The sequence below is a fragment of the Schistocerca nitens genome, chromosome 3, assembly GCF_023898315.1.
Source record: "Schistocerca nitens isolate TAMUIC-IGC-003100 chromosome 3, iqSchNite1.1, whole genome shotgun sequence".
In the NCBI taxonomy this organism is placed as follows: Eukaryota; Metazoa; Arthropoda; class Insecta; order Orthoptera; family Acrididae; genus Schistocerca; species Schistocerca nitens.
In genome coordinates, this window is record NC_064616.1 from 222121753 (window position 1) to 222141146 (window position 19394).

Below are 19394 nucleotides of genomic sequence, written 5' to 3' on the forward strand. Positions count from 1 at the left end.
GGTGCTGTGATTTGTTCCGCCATTTTATTTCAAATGTTCAAATGTGTGTGTATTCTTAAGGGACCAAACCGCTGAGGTCATCGGTCCCAAGACTTACACACCACTTAAAATAACTAAACGCTAAGGACTACACTCACACCCATGCCCGAGGGAGGACTCGAATCTCCGGAGGGAGGGGCCGCACGATTAATGACAATACAGCGCCGCCACTCCGCGCGGCTCATTTTATTTGGTGTTGCTGTTAATCTGACATCATTTCTTATACATTTAAGGATCTTTCTCTGGTTCGTCTGCCAAATGTCCATTGTTCCTAAGTGGTCCAGTGTTCGTGGATTCCGTAGTTTCTGGATCTTGTCTTTCATTTTCCATTTCAGCGTTTTCATCTTGTTCAGACATCTGCCTCATATGACTGGCAACCTAGATCTTATTACTGATAGTACAGTGATTCCGAATGTGAATATTAGACACGTAATCCGGAGTGAGGATTAGCGTCCAACGGAATGATAAGCTTGTTTGGTTCATTGAATATTCTCGAACATGTGTTTTGATATCTTAAAATGTAAAAAAATATTTATAATAAATAATATGATAATTTTGCAATCTACATAACTAACGCGCTAAGAACCATTAAACTCTGAGAGAGATATGACATGTATTTTCGAAACATAGTTTGTAGCAAATGTTTCTACTTAACCGTTTATAAAGAAAGTAAATGGCTAATGATTTCCTTTATGATGTACAAAAACTGCTACAGCATTCTAATTCATACACACGGAAGCACAATTTTCTGGCTAGGCTTATTCATTGTGGATACTATAGAATCTCATGACTACATTAAACTAGCATACCCGATAACGCTTTGCCGTTGCTAAATACACTCCTGGAAATGGAAAAAAGAACACATTGACACCGGTGTGTCAGACCCACCATACTTGCTCCGGACACTACGAGAGGGCTGTACAAGCAATGATCACACGCACGGCACAGCGGACACACCAGGAACCGCGGTGTTGGCCGTCGGATGGCGCTAGCTGCGCAGCATTTGTGCACCGCCGCCGTCAGTGTCAGCCAGTTTGCCGTGGCATACGGAGCTCCATCGCAGTCTTTAACACTGGTAGCATGCCGCGACAGCGTGGACGTGAACCGTATGTGCAGCTGACGGACTTTGAGCGAGGGCGTATAGTGGGCATGCGGGAGGCCGGGTGGACGTACCGCCGAATTGCTCAACACGTGGGGCGTGAGGTCTCCACAGTACATCGATGTTGTCGCCAGTGGTCGGCGGAAGGTGCACGTGCCCGTCGACCTGGGACCGGACCGCAGCGACGCACGGATGCACGCCAAGACCGTAGGATCCTACGCAGTGCCGTAGGGGACCGCACCGCCACTTCCCAGCAAATTAGGGACACTGTTGCTCCTGGGGTACCGGCGAGGACCATTCGCAACCGTCTCCATGAAGCTGGGCTACGGTCCCGCACACCGTTAGGCCGTCTTCCGCTCACGCCCCAACATCGTGCAGTCCGCCTCCAGTGGTGTCGCGACAGGCGTGAATGGAGGGACGAATGGAGACGTGTCGTCTTCAGCGATGAGAGTCGCTTCTGCCTTGGTGCCAATGATGGTCGTATGCGTGTTTGGCGCCGTGCAGGTGAGCGCCACAATCAGGACTGCATACGACCGAGGCACACAGGGCCAACACCCGGCATCATGGTGTGGGGAGCGATCTCCTACACTGGCCGTACACCACTGGTGATCGTCGAGGGGACACTGAATAGTGCACGGTACATCCAAACCGTCATCGAACCCATCGTTCTACCATTCCTAGACCGGCAAGGGAACTTGCTGTTCCAACAGGACAATGCACGTCCGCATGTATCCCGTGCCACCCAACGTGCTCTAGAAGGTGTAAGTCAACTACCCTGGCCAGCAAGATCTCCGGATCTGTCCCCCATTGAGCATGTTTGGGACTGGATGAAGCGTCGTCTCACGCGGTCTGCACGTCCAGCACGAACGCTGGTCCAACTGAGGCGCCAGGTGGAAATGGCATGGCAAGCCGTTCCACAGGACTACATCCAGCATCTCTACGATCGTCTCCATGGGAGAATAGCAGCCTGCATTGCTGCGAAAGGTGGATATACACTGCACTAGTGCCGACATTGTGCATGCTCTGTTGCCTGTGTCTATGTGCCTGTGGTTCTGTCAGTGTGATCATGTGATGTATCTGACCCCAGGAATGTGTCAATAAAGTTTCCCCTTCCTGGGACTATGAATTCACGGTGTTCTTATTTCAATTTCCAGGAGTGTATGTATGGGACTTGGATATACGTCGTAGTCTCCTTCTCCCCGGTCTCACTGACCTCTCTACATCCATTTCCTCCGCCCTCCCTCCCGCCCCCCTCCCCTGCAGCTCTGTCCATTTTATTTTCACCTCCCTCTCTTATTTTGAGCTTTGTTTATTATTATTACCAACGAATCCTTGATTTGGAATTGAAGTCCCTGAAAATGAATGGGTAAATCGTATGTGGGATATGACAGACTTCCCTTGCTGCTGCATCTACGAGGGTGGTAGGTTTAATGGCAGTATATCGCACAGTTTTAATCCGCGATCTGCTAGGATTACAAATATTTGGACGATTTAGATTCCGTAGTAGTTTTCCAGTCATAAGCCCATAAGCCATAAATACAACTTTAATGTTTTCTATTAAAATCGACCTCGAGGGAAAAAATAAAACAGCACACAACCGTGTGTAAAATTTTCGCTTAAAATTATATAGGGATAAAGAATATGTGTGGGAGAGGGAATTTGTCTAATGTTTAAACGTCCTGATTTCTTTCTTTCTTTCCTTCGCTTGAGCCGTTTGTCCCGCGGAGACGCAAGGTCGGCATGGTTAATGGGATGTGGCAGTGGTAGTTGAAGGGGTGGCCGGATGCCCTTCCTGCCGCCACCCCGTACCCCCCGGGAAGGAATTAGTGTACCCCAACTGTCTGCGGCTAGTGTAATCCATGGAACAGTACGAAAGTGTTCAGATCTCTGCGGGCCGTGTAACTGAGGCGAGCCGTGGGGACCAGCCCGGTATTCACCTAGGGGGATGTGGAAACCGCCTAAAAAACACATCCAGGCTGGCCGGCACACCAGCCTTCGTTGTTAATCCGCAGGGCGGATTCGATCCGGGGCCGGGGCCCCTACCCGAGTCCAGAAAACAGCGCGTTACCCTGCTCGGCTAACCTGGCGTGTCAATTTTTAAACGTCCTGATATTGTTGTTAAAACTGGCTGCGAAAGAAAATGAAAACGCACATTTTCAAAGATCGACGTACAGCAAGGTTTCCTTTCTCACAGTCGTTTTTAACAGAAAACCTCTATATTGTTGTTTTTTTTAAATATACAACCTATATCAATCTGAATATGTATTACAGTATCATGTTAACATTTCAAGTACATCGGTCAAGAACTTCCCGAGAATGTTGGTAGCATCAATTCCTGACCACGTGCCGTGTGTTTCTCGTGCGTTGCAGGCTGCGTGACTGACGCAGCGTGATGTAAGAAGCAGAATGGTCCGAAATTCATGTCCGGAACAAGCCGAGATGGTGTCTGTGAATGACCAAACACATGGAAACGGTTGAGAGACAGCACGGCTATACCAAAACAAGTACCCTCACAAACACCAAACACATCACACAACATTTTAAGCCCTTTTTGTGCGTTTGTGTGATCATGGGTCCTTTCAGACAGACGAACGTGCAGGAAGGCGGCTGACTGTGCATACACCAGATTTGAAGGATTGGGCTGTACAGGACATTGAAACGGACCCTAGTATAAGTTACAGGCAAGAGGCCGCCAACATGGCGTAAGCTGAAGTAGGATTATGTCTATCCTGCTTGATAATCGCTATTATTCCTATCACCTGCAACGAATCCAACGATTATCAAAAAATGTTCAAATGTGTGTGAAATCCTATGGGACTCAACTGCTAAGGTCATCAGTCCCTAAGCTTACACACTACTTAATCTAAATTATCCTAAGGACAAACACACACACCCATGCCCGAGGGAGGACTCGAACCTCCGCCGGGATCAGCGGCACAGTCCATGACTGCAGCGCCACAGAGCGCTCGGGTAATTCCGCGCGGCGATGACGATTATCAGCAGCGGATTTCCCTCTACAGGAGAGATTTTGTCTACATCTACATCTACATACGGTGCGTGGCGGAGGGTACCTCGTACCACAACTAGCGTCTTCTGTCCCTGTTCCACTCCCAAACAGAACGAGGGAAAAATGACTGCCTATATGCCTCTGTACGAGCCCTAATCTCTCTTATCTTATCTTTGTGGTCTTTCCGCGAAATGTTATGTTGGCGGCAGTAAAATTGGACTGCAGTCAGCCTCAAATGCTGGTTCTCTAAATTTCCTCAGTAGCGATTCACGAAAAGAACGCCTCCTTTCCTCTAGAGACTCCCACCCGAGTTCCTGAAGCATTTCCGTAACACTCGCTTGATGATCAAACCTACCAGTAACAAATCTAGCAGCCCGCCTCTGAATTGCTTCTATGTCCTCCCTCAATCCGACCTGATAGGGATCCCAAACGCTCGAGCAGTACTCAAGAATAGGTCGTATTAGTGTTTTATAAGCGGTCCCCTGTACAGATGAACCACATCTTCCCAAAAATCTATCAATGAACCGAAGACAACCATCCGCCTTCCCCACAACTGCCATTACATGCTTGTCCCACTTCATATCGCTCTGCAATGTTACGCCCAAATATTTAATCGACGTGACTGTGTCACGCGCTACACTACTAATGGAGTATTGAAACATTACGGGATTCTTTTTCCTATTCATCTGCATTAATTAACATTTATCTATATTTAGAGTTAGCTGCCATTCTTTACACCAATCACAAATCCTGTCAAAGTCTATGATTTTTGCTCCATACTACCAAAATTATGGGATTTCTGTCATCAGTATTCCTTACTGACGAAGCAACCTTTTCCAGAAATGGCTCATCAATGTGTATAATCGTAATCTGTGGGCTACAGACACGGCAGGCGGTCAGAGGAACTTTCATTCGTGAGCTCCATCTGCCGTAGCAATTATGCATTTCCGGACACATGTTCATAGGACTTTTTCCTTGATATCCAGTCATGAATCCATCCCTGCAATTTGTCGGTTTTGTTATTCTTCACAATATATACGGCGTAGAGAAAAATTGTGTCACGAAAGTTTAACCCTGTGTAGCTAATGCAAGTAGGAACCAAAATTACTAATGTTGTGTAGGTCGACAAAGCACCATTTTTAAACTACGGAAACTTGGCGCCACGCGCTCCGATTGGCCGTGTGATTGCCCTGTTGCCGTTCGTCGATTGACGGGCAGCGCTATGTTTGTCGGTTCACACATACAAACGTCCTTCGCCCCGTTACTGCCTCAACGTAATACGCACACGTGTCGAATAGGTCTTGCTGTTTGCTCCACCTCACGCCACAGGCATTCACACGTAAGCTTCGCTTCGGAACATACACGCGGCACCTGCGACTTAGTCACACAGTAAGCATGGCGGCACAGTATCGTTTGAGGTACAACGAGATATGGTTTTTGTTTGTGGACTAGCTGACGGTAATGCGCATGAAGCTCGACGGTTGTATGAGGAACGGTACCCAGCAACACGCCACCCACACCCGCAAACGTTTACAGTAATCCACCGGCGACTTGGCGAACCAGGCTCGTTAGCGGGATATCATGGTGATGCTGGAAGGTCTCGAACACGACAGGATGCTGCATTTGAAGAGACTGTGTAAGGTAGCAGATTTTGCACCTTACATGATGCTAAATCAGTACTAATACACCGAATAATAATTAACAATTGGCCCACCGGTAGGAGAGAATGGACACAGGAAAGGAAGTTGTGTGTGTCATGTCAGACTAACGAGATGGGCTCAGAGGTTGTAACACGGCCGGAACCCCTAAGGAAGGTGTTTATGTCATGTCAAACTAACGGGATGGCCGCGGCCGGACCCCTTTGTCGGCTGGCACTTCAGACCACCAAAGACGTTCGGAGAGGCTGGGCCATCACAACAAGAAGCGAGAAGGAGCTAGATGCGAAAGAGAGAAAGACGATTTCGCTCCACAGTGGAAAATTTGCGGAAGACTGTGACGGGATTGGCGCAGAGCGCGTAGAGATACGTGTTAAAAGTTTGGCGGTAACGATAACCGCGGGAGAATTCTGTGTCGCGGTTGGATACAAACGCGCACGGATACATGGAAGTCTGTGTCGTGATTGGCTACCAAAGCGCACGGATGCATGCGGCGAAGAACGGCCAGGTTTGCAAAAACTCTGAAGGGGGCCTCTAGGGTCGGCTGTGGAGGAGAGCAGTCGTGGTGTCTGGCTGCCCTGCTTGGAGTGCGTGGAGAGAAGTAGGTTGGAGAAGTTACCGGCATTGACTCCAATGGTTACTCTCCAAGTCTGAATAGTTTAGAGCATACGACTCCACACACGTAGCATAATCTGTTCCTCTGAGGAGAGAAACAGATTAGTACTAACTTGTGGTGTTCATATGCAATCTGAAGTGTACCTTTGCTGCCGCGCACTTGAGTCGACCAACTACTCTTGGCATATGTGCAAGTAGCTTGAGTATTGACAAGTGACGGACTCCGCAATTGAACACTTGCGTACAGGAGTTTACGGACGCAAACCACGTCCACGTTGGAGATTAAAGCCAAGATCGCTCATGGGAAAGACGGCATCACGACGTTGGCTTGACCGACCGTCGTAATCATCACGGAGAACTACGGTGATATTAGCAATCATCAGCCAAAGTAGGGCACTGTAATTCTAAATTAGTTCGTATTCCGCTAGATCTTTGACTGGCGCTCTCTGAGTCTGTGTCAGTTCAGGCAGAACTTCAGTAACGTCACTTGCGGGTTCAGTGTTGACTTAAGCAGTTAGGAAATGAGGATGCATTGTGCCAATGATAGGCTAGTTAGGTTAGCGAGTTTATTGTATTGTCATGTTAGGCTAGAAATATTGCTCATCCTGTTTTCTGAATAAATCTTAATTTGGTTTCATATGCTAATCACCGCATTATTGATTTCGTAGCTAGCAATCACCATATTTTTGTTTAGTAATTAGAGTGTAATGGTAATTTCGATTCAAATGATACTGGGGGCATAACCGTGCGTTTAAACAGAGCCAACTTAAGTCAGATAGCAACTCATGGTCGCCTAAGACTACCAATAGATATTTTTCAATATATCGATAATTATACAACAAACCCCACGTACGTTGCAACTGTTCCCAAGCGCTTCGAGGAAGCGCCTTCAAGAAGTACTCGAGCGGTTGGACAGGACAGGGGGATTACTCATCGGTTAGTCTGGGATTTTTTGATGGATGACGGCTAGCATCCATTTAGTTTCCCCCCCCCCCCCCCCCCCCCGTCCAAGACCTAAATCCTGTGGCAGACTATAATCACAGGCTAAGGTTTTGCCGGTGCTTTCTGCGACGTGTTGCACTCGATCCCGACTTCCCCGTCATTGTGTTGTTTACCAGCGAGTGCACCTTCCATCGGGATGGCCTTTACAACACTCGAAACGTTAATTACTGGGCAAGGGGAAATCCTCACGTCACGTATGCCCACGGAGATCAGGAATGATTTTCGCTCAACATTTGGGCAGGCATTGTAAGTGACCATCTGATTGGGCCGGTCCGTCTACCTCCTCGACTTACCTGAGCAAATTACCTTCACTTTTTGCAAGAAACTCTACCCGACCTGCTGGAAGATGTTTTCCTGGACTTAAGGCTACGCATGTGGTTGCAGCATGATGGGGCGCCCGCACTTAACAGTCGTGCTGAGCGCGGGTGTTAATATGAACTCTTAGACGGCCGGGTAACTGGCAGAGGTACTCGTAGGACATGGCCCCCGCACCAGACCTCAAGCCACCGGACTTTCTCCTGTGGGGATTCTTCAAGGTTTTAGTTCACCCACCCGGACGGGAACCACGTAGAATCGAAGAGGAATTAATGGATCGCATTTAACATGCCGCCAATCACATCAGGACAATGCCAGGAATCTTTGAAAGAGTTCGGCTAAACACCGCTCGACGTCACCAAGCTTGTAACGCGTCAGCGGGTCGCCAGTTCGGGCACCTGCTTTAAGTAAACAATACCCTAGCTACAAAAAAGGGCCTTTTCAGGGCCGACACAATTTGTAAAAGACTTTCTGTTCGCGAACTAACAGCTGTTGACGGGTTTGTTCCCGGTACGTCTTATCATCAAACAATGGATGTGTCGGGATCCCCGCGGATTCGCCCCCAGGGCCCCAGAGAGGAAGGCTAGCGCGCTACCACCGAGCGTGCGGGCCGCCTTGGATACATCGCGATCTCCGGCAGGCAAAGCATTCGCTGTCGTACGTTGTCCAGAGCATCCTATGTCCACCTGAACGTATATCAGAGAATTGTGTGGAGATTGTTAAGCTAATTGGTCAAAAACTTTCGAGATTTTTGCTAACAACCATTCTCCTTTATATAGTATATACCTATTTATATGCAATATATATTAAAGAAATGTGTAGCCTTCGTCCGTCCGAAAGTTTATTAGAGTACCGAGTAAAACTCTGAAGCAAATCGGGCAAGATCTTATGGACATTTTTAGTAACAACGTTATAGTGTAGCTAAGTGTCTGGTCGCAATTATCTGTATTCGAATTTCCTGTTGTTTTTCTTTTCCTTGTCATTATAGAGTTATACGACCAGTAGTTTTATTATTCAGCAGAGCAGTTGCTGAGTGACAGAGTAGATTGTCTGGGTATCTAGTGGCAGGTAAGTGTTGCGCAACGCTAACAAGTTTCTTGCTCAGCACGCGTGCGATTCAAGCGAACAACAGATTTTCTTTTAACATTTATTGCCTGATGCTTCGATAAGGCGGGTTCCGGTTATCAAATCGAGGTCACAAATAGAAAATTAAGTGCCATGAAGGCAAGTAATAGAGTCTCTCTTTCCATAAAGTGTCTTCGAAACAGCAGTACAGCAAAAAAGTAAAATGAAAAAAAATTGTGTGGAAATGGCTTACACAAATAAACGAGGAAAGGGAGTGGTGACGAACAGGTTGCTCACCTTCATCTTATTCTAGATACCCTGATACTTATATCATATCACAGAATTAGTTGTTCTTTACTTTGGATTTCACAACGTGTACGTGATATAAAACAAGAGTGATAGACTGGAACACACAAACACACAAACTTAAATACGCAAACTCACACACACGCACACACAAACACACACACACACACACACACACACACACACACACACACACACACACAGAGAGAGAGAGAGAGAGAGTGAGAGCTAGAGATGGATATGTTGTGCACAGTGCTGATTCACATCTGGACAACTACAAGTGAAGTGAACATATATTTCCTCCGAGAAACGTCTTATTATAAAGGTGTTTTTTCTTCATTTTCATACGGCTTTGGTGAATAACTGCTAAATTGGATATGTGGGTTCAAAATAGTTCAAATGGCTCTGAGCACTATGGGACTTAACTTCTAAGGTCATCAGTCCCCGAGAACTTAGAACTACTTAAACCTAAGTAACCTAAGGACATCACACACATCCATGCCCGAGGCCGGATTCGAACCTGCGACCGTAGCGGTCGCGCAGTTGCAGACTGTAGCGCCTAGAACCGCTCGGCCACCCCAGCCGGCGGATATATGGGTTTGATACGACTAAAGTTAATTAAGCATTACAATGTAGTTGATTAATAATTGAGAATTTTCGAGGAATTATAAGTCATATGACGACGACCGTAATTTATCTGATTGTAATTTGGATTTGATAGTGTGGTATAACACAATACTTTTCACGGAAAAACATGAAATGTATTAAGAAACACAGCAGTCTGAAAAATAGGCAAAGCTGTGAATAGATTTATGAGGGCGAGCAGTGACAATTCGGCTAGCCGAAGCGCTGAATATTGTAACTATATTATTACGTTATTAATTATACTATTATTGTTAATTAATTAGTTATATTATTAACTAATAAATTAATTAGTCATATTAATATTGCAATCTTAATAAACAATAGTAAGTAAAGGGCCCAACTCACCTCGAAACACTTACTGCTGGAAATATTTTAAATTAAAGAACAAAGACTATAGACTGCAATAACAACCGGTAAAAGTTTAAATTGAAACAACAGATACTGAAAGAATTAGAACTAATATCAATTCATATTACTACAAGCAAACTTTTATAGAATATAATATTTTCTGGCTTTATCTCTGTCCTGACACTTTGGTAGACCATCTCTGCAAGATGAACGGAATTGAAATTCCATTCTTCTCTCCTGGGAAGCAAATTTGGTGATCACCTCCTCAAAGCATGTTCCTTCCTTCTGAGCTCTCCTAGGTGGGCTTCAATTGAAAGATGACACAGTCTCTCTTCTCCACTAGAATTTCGAGAGTAGCTTTTGATTATCTTCACAGCTGAAAACGACATTTTTACTGTGGATATGCATACAAAAATTGTATCAGTAATGACATCAATTTATTAAACTTCTGAAAACTTTTGTTTGGCACTGAATTAGTACTCAGTAGTTTTACAGGTTCACTCGTGCTTTTATTTCTAGTCTTCGGTACTCATGTTTCAGTCGAATGCCGTCGAAGAACTTTCCTTATGCACCAAAGGGACAATGGAAGCTGCTTCTGGGGAACTGGTATTGCTCATAGTTTTCATATGACAATGAATTTAAAATTTTCAGTTTACAATAATTTTGAAATCTAAAATCCAAATCGGTATCAATGTTATCAAACATTTCGCGATAGATGCGCATGTAACTGATATTTCTCTCTTCGAAGGTTCTACTTGAGACGCGGTTTCTTTGAAAACTTGTTCACAGTCATCACGTAACGCTAGTATGGAGCGGTGAGTTCCTTAGATTTTTTGTTCGCCATACAAAATACCATTTTATTGGTTCTGCAGAACATCGTGCAACACATCACTGAAGTTAAATATTTTGTCGAAAGTTTGTAAGAATGAAACAAATTTGAAATACTCTAAAAGTGACAAAAGGCCTATAATTGGTGCTTAAATGTCTGAATCAGTTTCTTGAGAATGTTCTAACATGGCACTAAACACTTTACCAAGTTTAGTTCCTGCACACTGTGTTTGCCAATCTTGTTGAGTAATTCCATAGCGTTGGACAGATACGTGGAAGACAGCTGGGAGCCCATCATGTGAATTAAAAGCTATTTTAGGCCACGGTATTTAGCTGGTGCTTTGAGACAAAACGAGGTTTATTACATGGGCACATAAGTGAAAAAATATGTCATCAGGATGCGTGACGTTAAATAATGTTTGAACCCCATTCAGATTTACCGCCATAGTCACCGCACCGACAAAAGTTTGTAAAATCAGTTTTTGTACATCCGAATTCTGATAAGAAGTACCGGATAAGTTCTGCAATAGCTTGGGAATATCTGTCGCTATTTATATCAGAGAACCCATCGAATCTTTCCTGTAACTGCTTCATACACGTAACGCAGGACAACAGAAAGCCGTGCTTCATTTGCCACATCAGAATTTTCGTCAACTGGAACATCCACAATTTCGCGCTTTATAGTTGATAAAACCGTTGAACCTGAGACTTATATTAGATTATCCTGAATTCGATTAAACATTCCTTCGAACACCGTAGAGCTTTTTATGTGCTCCGACAAACGAGGATATTACTTTGCATTTTACTTCAAGAATTCCACATAATTTCCCCTATAATTACAGTCTGTTGTATCTTCGTCTCATCGAAAGGGCAACTCGTGTTTCCCAGGAAACATTGCATTAATAAGCCTTTTAAGGATGTCCCTTTTCCACCTTACTATTTGATTGTATAGCGCTATTTCATTTTAAAGTGGCCTTCAAACACACTTTCTGTTGTTTCTTCTCCAAAAGCAGATATAGCTACAGGTAATTGAAGATCTTTAACAGACAGTCTGGGCTCGATTATCGACTTCACTAAATTTCTGAAATGTGTGTAACCAGCTTCAGTCCAGTTAGCATCTCTAACAATACCAAACAACAGACAAAACCAGCAAAACATACTGAAAATGTCTACCGAATTTATTGGTTTTGGAACTAAGTACGGTAGTTCTGGTTTTGGCTGCCCAGTTTTAATTATCTCCTTCTTTTCTGGGAAAGAATGCGTACAAAACGTCTTAGACAAAACTTATTTTGTAGTACATGTAGATATATATCTATATTATACTACCTGCAGCCTTGCCCCTCGACGCACTTTCATACAGATTCGACAAACTCGCAACCTGGGCATTACAATACTGAGCTATTATGTATACATCTGTTACTCTGTGTTATATGTCCGTCCGAAGCTAGCTTAGGTTGTGGCAGAAAAACGAGTACACGTCGCAAACAAAGAGAGGTGGGCACCTAACTCTCTCGCTGCTGATAAGAGGCTACATGGAAATTACTTCACTTCGGCTCCCAGTGCTCAATTATTAATGGAACGTAATGATCATATTAGTTCAATGTATTTCGAATAAATGTAAGGGTTTTATCTAGACACTGCTGATTAAATGTTTGGGTATAATCACATAATGTTTCGTTACAGTTATTGTTACCGAAGCACTACTTCAGTTGCTTCCCCTGAATGCACGCCACTGGGATTTATACACTCTCTCTTGCAGGGGAAATATATTGAATCTATTCAAGTAACATAAATTACGCATTTACTTAAAAGATTATACGCTGTACACAAATTTCGCTTGAAAAGGAAACTGTTTTATACTGAAATAAGTTATCGAATATTAAAAGAAACTAATTAAGCGTTCAGGTCTAAAACTAATTTGACTTCAGGAGATTATCATGTGCTGTATCTGATTTGCTACAGCTGATACACGACAAATTTCCTTAACCGAAGAAAAAGCTGGAAATGCAGTTCACACGTAGTTAAATTCGGCATCTCAGGGAACAAAAATAACGAATTCTGAACATCATAGTTGTTGTTCTTTTTTCCACCAAGTATCAACTTAGGGAACACTACAGAAAACGTGTTTATGTACGAATTACTCATCAAAGCCTTAGGCTCCAAGGAGCAAACGACTATAGTTGCAAATAAGAAAAGAACACATTCTGATCAACGTGATTTACATGTAACCGACACTGAAGGATTGTACGTTGCATTAACGAAAAAAATTAAGTGAAACAGTATCTCTATAAAAATCAGGTAAAATTTTTAAGGTAATACTTTTCAAAGCACCATTAAAAGTTTCTGAGGTACGCTGCATGCTCTTGTTAAGGAAGTGACAAAACTCTCAAAAATGGTTCAAATGGCTCTGAGCACTATGGGACAACATCTGAGGTCATCAGTCCCCTAGAACTTAGAACTACTTAAAGCTAACTAACATAAGGACATCACACACATCCATGCCCGAGGCAGGATTCGAACCTGCGACCGTATCGGTCGCGCGGTTCCAGACTGAAGCGCCTAGAACCGCTAGGTCATACCGGCCGGCTGACACAACTCTAATGTAGATATACTGGTAACCTCAAAATCGATGCTATATGGTTACACTAACTGAGGATCGACAAGTCAACACGAAGATAGATGATCACATGGGATAGTGGTATGTAACAACGCTCTACCACATCGTCATGTAAAGTGTTTCCTTGAGGACTCATGTTACTTTGTTTCCTGGATTGCGACGATCGGGTATCTTACCACGCAATTTGACTACAGCGAAGGATGACTGCCTTCTTTTCCACTTGGGCATAATCGATCGTACATCTATGACCAAGGTTTGGCTAGTGAAGCGGTAAAATTTTAAATAGCAGAATTTTTTATCGAGATTGCGCTCTTATTATATACTGACATGCCGAAGTCAGTTAAAGCTGCGGTCGATCTGTTTTTGTCGATGGCTGCGCAACGCCTGTTGGATTAGTGGCACTCAGACCACTGCTTCGGTTCCCTTGGGCTGACAGTCAAAGTCGCTGCCGATAGCAATGGGGACATGAAGAACGCCATCACTGGCATGCTCAGAGGCTAAATGTATAATGTTCTTGAGCTTGTCCCACTACAACTTGTCCTGCAGTGATGGATGCTTGTTTATTAAACTCGAGGGTAGTTCAAATGGCTCTGAGCACTATGGGACTTAACTTCTGAGGTCATCAGTCCCCTAGAACATAGAACTACTTAAACCTAACTAACCTACAGAAATCACACACATCCATGCCCGAGGCAGGATTCGAACCTGCGACCGTAGCGGTAGCGCGGTTCGAGACTGTAGCGCCTTGAACCGCTCAGCCACCCCGGCCGGCCCGCGAGGGTGGTGATGGCACTCAAGACAGTTAGCATTGTGGAAGTGGCATACCGAACAAACTCTTCGTGACAGGTTTGGTACGCCACTGCACACAACTTGCTGTCTCCGGCTATACATGTTAAGGGCAGTCTAAACAGGAACTGCAAGATGTAGGATGGTTTAGATACCGAGCTAAAGCGCCCCGTCAAGCAACTCTATGCTCTGTATTTCACCTGGACAATGCCCGGCCTCATGTGGTGAGGAATACGCAAAACTTCTTTTAAGAGCGTTAAGTATTATCGTTTCCTTTGGCTGCACGTTTGACAGACTTGTCTCTCGTTGCACATATCTAGATTTTGGATCTTCTTCGGGCTCTTGTAGGAGTCCCTATTGGTCGCCTGTGGGCTCACGTGCGAACCGCATCCGCGGAAATTTCCCAGAAACATTTGGTTGATTGGTTGGTTAGTTCGGGGGAGGGAACCCAACAGCGAGGTCAATAGTCCCATCGGATTAGAGAAGGACTGGGAGGTTGTCGGCCGTGCCTCTTGGCCTTTAAGAGGAACTATCCCAGCATTTCCCTGAAGCGAGCTAGGGAAATCACGGAAACCTAAATCAGGATGGCCGGACGCGGGTTTGAACCGTCGTCCTCCCGAATGCGAGTTCAGTGTGCTAACCACTGCTCCACCTCGCTCAGTCAGGAACATTTGCCGACCCACTTCGATTCCGAGCCTCTGAGCTTGACGAATACCCATTTAGGTCTAACCGTTTGTGCGCTTCTATGTACGGGTACCTAATCTACATCACAAATTTTGTTTCACACTCGTTAATTCTGCCTTCGGAGAAGAGAATAAAACAATAGTGACGCTGAGGGGCAGGAGATTGGTAGCGCCGAGTGCTCCCGCACGTGACGTGTGGGTGAGAGGTCGCGGCCTTGCCGGTGTTCTCACGGTAGCCGCGGAGCGGGTCACGGCCGGCCGCACTGACGGAAGTGTGGGTGTGGCCCGTCAATACCCAGCCTGCGCCTGCGGCTGCCGGGCGGCCTTTGCTCACACCGGTCCCGCTGCAGGCACTGCAGTTGGCCCACTGGCTGTCGGACACCGCCCGTAACTCCTGTCTCAAGGTAGCGACTCCTGTCGACAGCAAAAGTCATTCTTTTTCAAGGTCAATTTTGTTAGTTAGTAGAATGGATGGTGCGTCCATAAAATTAACGTATTCCCTCCGACCAACACACTCAATGTGCTACCAACTCATGTTCATTGTCTAACTAACTGTAGCCACCATCAACGTAGAAGACAGGATATACCTGCCATTTGACCAGCTTACTAGAATCATTTGACTCTCACAGTATTTACAATATGAAGTCAAATCGTGCTTTCACATGCTTCAGTTTTTATCGCATTTCTCCATACTTCTCCTTTCGAAAATTTCCAGATTCTTCCTTTCCGATTTTATAGTGGACTATGTTTCATAGTAGTAAAACACAAGTAGCGTCTCACTCCTGTCATTTATAACAAAATGATTCATAATAAACCGGCGTGCCGGACCGTGACTCGAACTGGGGACCTTTGCCTTTCGCGGTCAAGTGCTCCACCGACTGAGCTACCCAAGCACAACTCAAGTCCCATCCTCACAGCTTTAATTCCTCCAGTACCTCGCCTCCTACCTTCCAAGGTTTGGAAGATAGGAGGCGAGGTACTGGCGGAATTGAAGCTGTGAGGACGTGGAGTGAGTCGTGCTTGGGTAGCTCAGTCGATGCCGGCACGGTAGGTCAGCGTGTTCGCTCAGAGGGTTAGCAGCCCTCTGTAATAAAAAAAACTGAGTTAATCGATCAACAACGAAGAAAAACGGATGTCTTACGACGAGTCTCGGTCCGGTACATAGTTTTAATCTGCTTGGAAGTTTCATATCAGCGCACACTCCGCTGCAGAGTGAAAATTTCATTCTAAAATGATTCATTTCACTTTTTTCAACTTAAAATTAATAGCTTACTTACGGTTCTTTTTAAGCACCTATACGAAGTACGGTAAGTGGGTTTGAAGCCCCACAATTTTCATTTCTTTTTCATTGCGGTCAGTGAGGCGTAGATTTTTTCGCGATTTTAAATTGAAGGCAAAGATTGGGCTGTTATCTATAGCCCACCCAAATTCCAGCTGTCTATGATAATTAACTACAGAAAAATTTACAATTAAGCAAAAAATGTTAGGGGTTTTAGCGCACAAAAATGTAGTAAATCCCCGCAGTGCAGGTCTTCGCTCCATTTGAGACAAAAATAGATGACTGCGTGAAGAAAACACTCTAAATAACTGTCTATAACATTGTCGTATCATAGCCAAGTTACCCAACACAATAGTGAACTGAAATGTCTTGTAAATTTGAACACAGTACTTAAAAATACTTGTACAAAAACAATACTTTCCTCTCCACGGAAGGTGGATCAGTGGGGTAACCTGAAAGAGTTCAGTTAATGAGGCTAAACTATCTAGTAAAGAATGTACTTTGTTGGGCCCTCTGACACTTTCTTGAAGTTGCAGGGTCTTGTTCTCCTTCTTCTTCGGATACTTCTTAGCCATATGGTAAGTCCATATCCATATCTGAGCTAATGTCATGATATGACAAGTCTGAATGTGATTCTGAAGAATAATCAGTTAGTTGTTTGACCTGTTTTCTTCCTTTTTCACGAGGCACTGATGTAATGAAATCTAGCTGACGTCATTTTGTTACTACAGCACGCTCTTTTCTGTATCTGCGACGTTTTTCTTCCTCAGTAGCAAGTTTTTTCTTTTCCAAGGCATTCGTCTTCCATTCGTTCTTCATTGGGTATCACCGTTAGAAGCACAGGTTTCAATGCATTGCCAGAAAGTTCCCCTAAATGTTTATCTTAGGCAGAGGAATAATATCTTCAGGTGAGATAATCTCAGGGAGTGTGTGTTGAATATTATGTTTTGCGGGTTTTATCGTTGAAGAATTGTCGTCACATTGTTGGAGCTTCGGGCATTTACCCCATTTCGCGATTTTCTGACAAACGCATCGTTGATGATTTTGTGGTCTAACTGGAACAACTACACTCCTGGAAATGGAAAAAAGAACACATTGACACCGGTGTGTCAGACCCACCATACTTGCTCCGGACACTGCGAGAGGGCTGTACAAGCAATGATCACACGCACGGCACAGCGGACACACCAGGAACCGCGGTGTTGGCCGTCGAATGGCGCTAGCTGCGCAGCATTTGTGCACCGCCGCCGTCAGTGTCAGCCAGTTTGCCGTGGCATACGGAGCTCCATCGCAGTCTTTAACACTGGTAGCATGCCGCGACAGCGTGGACGTGAACCGTATGTGCAGTTGACGGACTTTGAGCGAGGGCGTATAGTGGGCATGCGGGAGGCAGGGTGGACGTACCGCCGAATTGCTCAACACGTGGGGCGTGAGGTCTCCACAGTACATCGATGTTGTCGCCAGTGCTCGGCGGAAGGTGCACGTGCCCGTCGACCTGGGACCGGACCGCAGCGACGCACGGATGCACGCCAAGACCGTAGGATCCTACGCAGTGCCGTAGGGGACCGCACCGCCACTTCCCAGCAAATTAGGGACACTGTTGCTCCTGGGGTATCGGCGAGGACCATTCGCAACAGTCTCCATGAAGCTGGGCTACGGTCCCGCACACCGTTAGGCCGTCTTCCGCTCACGCCCCAACATCGTGCAGCCCGCCTCCAGTGGTGTCGCGACAGGCGTGAATGGAGGGACGAATGGAGACGTGTCGTCTTCAGCGATGAGAGGGTGGCAGGGTGGACGTACCGCCGAATTGCTCAACACGTGGGGCGTGAGGTCTCCACAGTACATCGATGTTGTCGCCAGTGCTCGGCGGAAGGTGCACGTGCCCGTCGACCTGGGACCGGACCGCAGCGACGCACGGATCCACGCCAAGACCGTAGGATCCTACGCAGTGCCGTAGGGGACCGCACCGCCACTTCCCAGCAAATTAGGGACACTGTTGCTCCTTGGTGCCAATGATGGTCGTATGCGTGTTTGGCGCCGTGCAGGTGAGCGCCACAATCAGGACTGCATACGACCGAGGCACACAGGGCCAACACCCGGCATCATGGTGTGGGGAGCGATCTCCTACACTGGCCGTACACCACTGGTGATCGTCGAGGGGACACTGAATAGTGCACGGTACATCCAAACCGTCATCGAACCCATCGTTCTACCATTCCTAGACCGGCAAGGGAACTTGCTGTTCCAACAGGACAATGCACGTCCGCATGTATCCCGTGCCACCCAACGTGCTCTAGAAGGTGTAAGTCAACTACCCTGGCCAGCAAGATCTCCGGATCTGTCCCCCATTGAGCATGTTTGGGACTGGATGAAGCGTCGTCTCACGCGGTCTGCACGTCCAGCACGAACGCTGGTCCAACTGAGGCGCCAGGTGGAAATGGCATGGCAAGCCGTTCCACAGGACTACATCCAGCATCTCTACGATCGTCTCCATGGGAGAATAGCAGCCTGCATTGCTGCGAAAGATGGATATACACTGTACTAGTGCCGACATTGTGCATGCTCTGTTGCCTGTGTCTATGTGCCTGTGGTTCTGTCAGTGTGATCATGTGATGTATCTGACCCCAGGAATGTGTCAATAAAGTTTCCCCTTCCTGGGACAATGAATTCACGGTGTTCTTATTTCAATTTCCAGTAGTGTATATTACGGGAAATGATTTTAATAAAATGTAAATTGCTATGGTTCAAAGACAGGAAACGAATATCCAAGAAGCGGCTAGGCTTGTCTGATTTTCGACTTTGCTATTAGTTTGTACTAAAAATGTGCGAAAGAGTGAAACACCATACGTAGAGGAACTGGACATACACGACTCATCCGAGAGCGTGAAGGCTAACCAGTCTACAGTGCAGAATAGGTAGGACTTTAGCGTCAACTGTATCGTATCCTTCAGTAAATTTTCGTTGCAAGGGAAGTTCCTGCCCCTACACATTACTGCGTTATCCATGTTAATATCATAACTTGTTCTTTCTGTGAAGATGCTTGTGGAGGGTAACGTCGAATGCAATACAAGAGTAAATCGTATGATGTCTGTCAACCTCAGGTGT